Genomic DNA, 6011 nt, shown 5'->3' with positions numbered 1-6011 from the left:
TCAAAGATGCATGCCGTCTGTTACCCGGGGAACTGAGAGCCGACGAGACAAACAATCATCTCAGAGATTCAATGCAACTAACATTTACGCACCTACTATGCGCCGGTCGTTATTCTGGGAGAAAGCCGCCTCCCCACGCAATCAGACCTTGCTCTCTCTATCCCTCTGGGGACCGGCCACCTGGGAAACGTGAGCAAGTACGGCTGAGCCGGGAGGAAGAGAGCGCCACCGAGACTCCCGCGGAAAATGGATGGAACCCGAGCCGGCCTTTGCATGAAGTTAGGGGTTCTAGGAAAGAGGAGGAAACGCTGGACGGAGAGAGCCGCCCTCTTTTCCGACTTAAACTGGCTGAATGATCGTGGACATCTAACCCCTCTTAGCGCCCCGGGCCATGGCTAATGGCACCGAGGGCATCAGGCAAGGGAACTACACAGTCAGAAAGGGGGTTAAGGAATATCATTTAACAGCTGTGCGGAGGACGTAGTGGAGAGGGCAAGGAGCTTAGAGAGGGAGGGAATTGCTACAGCAATCGTCCAGGCAAGAGGGGTTAAAAGCCTGGCTAAAATGATAGCCTTGAGAGGGAAAGGGGGGGTTGTAGAGTCAAAAAAGACAAGATTTAGATTCGGTGGAAGAGGAGAGAGGGAGTGGGAAGTCGAGGACCACTTAGGTTGGGGAACTAAATGACTAAACGGATGGTGGTACTCTCGATAAAAATAGGGAAATTTGGGGAAGGGCCAGGTGTAGGGGGAAAGATACTGACTTCTGTTTCGGACATGCTGAGTTTTGAGAGGCTGATAGGGAAGCTCCAAATGGAGACATCCTCAAGCATTTCAAACTTAACTTGTCCGAAACAGAATTCCGTATCTCTTCCCTTCCCCCCAAATGCCTTTCTTCTTCTGAACTTCCTTAGGACTCCCAAGGACACCATCTTCTCAGCCAGCACCCCAGGCTGTAAAATTCAATATCATCTTCAATTGTTGGTCAACCTGATCTCCATCATCTTTAATCTGTTTCCAAATATTGTTCTCTCTTACCTTTTTTTATTTTTTAGATAGAATTATCATTTTTATTACATTAGCTCAGCCCAGCCATAAACAATTAATATTTTCCCAGTTGTTTAGATCTGACTTTGTGTGAGAAGTGTTTTGTTATTGTGTTCATAAAGTTCTTGGGTTTGTCTTGGTAGGTACACCCCCAAATACTTTATTTTGTCTACAGTATTTTTTTTTTTAGGCATTTACTAAATATTTATTGATTGGGTGACTTTTTGGGAAAAAAAGTTTTTTTATAAAAGCTTTTTATTTTCAAAACATATGCATGACGAATGTTTGTGGCAGCCCTCTTTGAGTGGATGCCCATCAATTGGAGAATGGCTGAATAAATTCGGTATATGAATGTTATGGAATATTATTGTTCGGTAAGAAATGACCAGCAGGAGGATTTCAGAAAGATCTGGAGAAACTTAATGAACTGATGCTGAATGAAATGAGCAGGACCAGAAGGTCATTATATAGTTCAACAATACTATGTGATGATCAATTCTGATGGATGTGGCCATCTTCAACAATGAGATGAACCAAATCAGCTCCAGTAGAGCAGTAATGAATTGAACCAGCTACACCCAGCGAAAGAACTCTGGGAGATGACTATGAACCATTACATAGAATCCCCAATCTATATTTTTGTCCCCCTGCATTTTTGATTTCCTTCACAGGCTAATAGTACACTGTTTCAAAGTCTGATTCCTTTTGTACAGCAAAATAACTGTTAGAACATGTATGCTTATATTGTATTTAATTTATATTTTAACATATTTAACATGTATTGGTCAACCTGCCATTGGGGAAGGAGATGGGGGGAAGGAGGGAAAAAATTGGAACAAAAGGTTTGGCAATTGTCAATGCTGTAAAATTACCCATGCATATAACTTGTAAATAAAAAGCTATAATAATAAAAAAAAAAACATATGCATGGATAATTTTTCAACATTAATCCTTGCACAACCTTGTGTTCCAAATTTCCTCCCTTTTCCCCCCATCTCCTCCCCTAGTCTCTACAGTAATTTTAAATGGAATTTCTCTATCTCTTGTTGATGGACTTTGTCAGTAATATATAAAAATGCTAATAATTTGTATGGGTTTATTTCTGTCCTGCAACTTTGCTAAAGCTGTGAATTGTTTCCAGTAGGTTTTTGGATGATTTTTTAGGATTCTCTAAGAAGATCATCATATCATCTTCAAAGTGGTAGTTTTATCTCCTCATTGCCTATTCTAGGTCCTTTCATTTCTTTTTCTTTTCTTATTGACAAAGCCAACATTTCTAGTGCAATGTTGATTGGTGAAAATGGGTATCATTACCTTTACAATAATTTTCACATCTCTCTTCCCCTCACTAGTCAGTCAATAGTCTATAAGCACTTGTCAAGCTCTTACTGTGTGCCAAGCACTGGGTTAAGCTACATGGATACAAAGAAAAACCCCCCTCCATCCCAAAATAGCCTCTGTCCTTAAGGAATATAAATTTTAATGGAAGAAACATGTAAAAACCTGGGAGCATACAAAATATATGTTGTTTGTCTTTCTTTTCAAAGATGACCAATGATATGTGAGATGTCTTGAATTGGATGTGAATTGGATTTAAATGAAGCAAAGTCATCAACCTCACTCCCTCTTCCAGAGTCATCCAAATCCAGGGCAAGACAAAAGTCAGGATGATCCATATCTGACCAAGCTTTTCACAGTACCTGCCTTCAGCGGCTTTCATGGCCTTTGGGACAAATGTTCTCATCTGCTCATTCTGTCAAGGGAGGTCTTTGAGTACTTAGGGTAGACACCCTCCATGTTACCCAACAAGTTGGAAACTGGTTGGTATACCATCACCTGGTTAACCCCTCTGTCAAAAAAGTTACCCAGTTGTGGACAATACACATGCTACAGCTTCTTGGAGCCATTGGTAAGACTTGGGTGCCTATGGACACCAAAGGTGGATGAGCAGCCCTACAATTGCCTTAGCAAGCCCTCATTACAAAGCTGCTAGTCCTCTTTGAATACCCCATAATATATCAAATATTTTATATAAATATATTTATATTATATATATCAAATAGATGAAAATGATCTGAAAGAGAAATGAATTAGCTGCTTTTTTTTGGGGGGGGGAGGATTGCAGACATGTGGAAAGATCCCCAGGAGAAGGTAGGATTTAATCTATCTTGATAGAAACCAGGAACTCAAGAGAAGTGAGGAGGGCAGAGTATTTCAGGCAGGAGGGACAGCCTTGAAAAAGCAAAGAGTAGGGAGGAGGAGCACTTTGTCCGAAACTCTCCCTGGGTCGCAGATGATGTGGAGGGAATAAGATAAAAAGACTAGGAAGATAGGAAAAGCTTTAAATGCCAAGAGACTTTTGTATTTGATCCTAGAGGCACCAGAAAGCCAGTGGAGCTCATAGAGCAGGGGAAGTGACAAGTCAGCCTTTGCCCCTGAGGCTGAGTGGAGAATGAATCAGAGGGAATTAAGGAAGGAAGACTGGGAGATCAGGTAGGAAGCTGAGAGAAGGAGAAAGAGGAAGAGAGAAGGGTTCATAAATGAGAGATATTGTAAAGGTAGAAACACAAGATTTGGCAACAGGATAGGATATGTGGGATAAGAATGAGGAGCTGAGTGAGCATGACAGACAGCAAACCTGAGTGAATGGGAGAATAGTGATGCCTTTGACATATAATAAGAAAGTTTGGAAAAGGGAAACACTCTGGGGAAAGTTCTGTTTTGAATATGTTAAGTATGAGATGCCTACTAAACATAGTTTTTTGTATATTCCAACACTTCACACAGTTCTTGGCATAGAGTGAGCACTTAATAATAATAGCTAACATTTATATAGCTCTTACTATGAGCCAGGCACTGTGCCAAACATTTTATAATTATCTCATTTGATCCTCACAACAGCTTTGGAAAGTAGGTGCTGCTATTATCCCCACTTTACAGATGAGGAAAGTAAAATTAAGTGACACGCCCAGGGTCACACAGCTAGTAAATGTCCAAGGTTGGACAAACTCAAGTTTTCTTGACTGCAGTACCATGTTCTATCAATAGCGCCACCTACTTGTTGACTGACAACAAGCAAGCTTTGTAAAAAATGACCAGAGTTTAGGCAAGATTAGCAATTGATATGAAGATTTGCATAGAGATCATAATTAAATTCATGACATCAGGGACTTGAGAAAGAAAAGATTTCAGAGCAGAGCCTAGGGGAACACACAGGTGGATATTAAGTATTTATTAAGCACTTCCTGTATGCCCAGGTATTGTTCTGGATGCTGGGGGATTCTGATACAAGAAAACAAAACTGCTCCTATCCACAAACGCTTTATGCTCTAATGATGTAGATGGGAAGGGTGAGGGAGGAAAGGTCCCTGAGCTGAAGCAATTCAAGGAGCAAGAAGGAGGAAGAGTGCAAGAGAGCTCTGGTGACAGTGATGCAAAGCTGGGCTAGGGGTCCTTCTCAAAATGGTGGTCCCAAGGAAGTTATCACCAATGAGAAGGCCCCAGGACAAACATTTCTCAGGGCAGCAATGCAATAGTTGAGAACAAAGATGTGGAGTCTAGAAAGAATCCAAGTAAGAGAGAGGGTGGAGGTGAGGCAGGAGATAGATTATGATGAAACTATGTAGAAGACAGCAGTCAGGGAAGGGAACAGGAGAGAAGAGATGTATATGTGGGGGGGTTGGGAGGGAGATCAGCTTACTTCATTTTTAACCAATCATTGCTGGACAGAGTCCCCTCCCCATTCTCTAGATCACAGTCCCAGCTTTCAGTCTAGCCCTCAACACCATCTTCCGGGGGAACATCCCCTGAAATTCAAGAAGGAATTCAGTCATCTTTGCCACAACCTGCACTGATCTCTCGCCAACTGCAATAGATGGGGTAGTAGGTCAGTCTAGTTAAAACAGTAATGTGGTAATGTGTTAAACACTGGGAATAAAAAAATTACAAGGAATAAGAAAAATGGCCCTTGACTACTACTACTATTTCTCCTCCTCCTCTTTCTTCTTCTTTTTTTGCTTATGTCAATAAAGTTTTTTAAAATATTTTACTCCTCCCCAGGTTTGATTGGGTTTTTTTTAAGTTTTGAGTTCCAAATTTTATCTTTCCCTTCTTCCAAGATGGTAAGCAATCTGACCTACATTATATATGTGCACACAAGTAAAACATTTTCCATATTAATTTTTTGCAAGTAAACTCTAATAATAAAAAAGGAAAATAGGATACGTCAGTCTGGAGGCTGATTGGCATTTTTCATGAGTCCTTTGGGATTGTCTTGGATTATTGCATTGCTACAGATAGCTAAATCACTCATAGTTGGTCATCATACAATATTGCTATTATTGATTACAGTGCTTGCCTGGCTCTACTCTCTTTACTTTGTATCAGTTCGTGGAAGTTTTTTCAGATTGTTCTGAAATCATTCTGAGGGAATTTACGTTTTTAATGGAAACTATAAAGCACTATAGAAATATGACTACTATCTCTTCCCAAACCCATGTAGAGGCAGCCCAGGACCTACACTCAGATATCACATTTAACAACACTCCCCACAACACTAACCATATTTCCACCCTGGCCCCACAATCATTGTCCAGCTCAGTATTGGCCCATGATATATCCCCGGCCTACCCCATTTGAAGCCTCAAATAAAAAAGTTCTCGCCACCAAAGTTCTTGGCTCTTCCACGTCAGAAAAAAATTATGATTTTTGTCAGTCAAATTATACCAAAGATGCTTTAACAGTTGCCTTGCTGATAAACCTAAGGACCATTGAGTTTTTTTTTTTTCTATCTTGCAGCTAATCCCTCATATGTATGATTTCTCTATTAGAAGTGAGCTCCTTAAGACCAGTGACTGCATTACTTTTGTATTCCTACCACTTATAACTGTGCTTTGCTTATAGTAAATTGCACTTAAGGAATGCCTTTTTATCCACTCATTTATTCCAACTGGCTGAAAGAAAAAAAAA

This window comes from Sarcophilus harrisii, chromosome 2 (assembly GCF_902635505.1).
Source record: "Sarcophilus harrisii chromosome 2, mSarHar1.11, whole genome shotgun sequence".
In the NCBI taxonomy this organism is placed as follows: domain Eukaryota; kingdom Metazoa; phylum Chordata; class Mammalia; order Dasyuromorphia; family Dasyuridae; genus Sarcophilus; species Sarcophilus harrisii.
Note: the sequence above shows the minus strand (reverse complement) of the source record.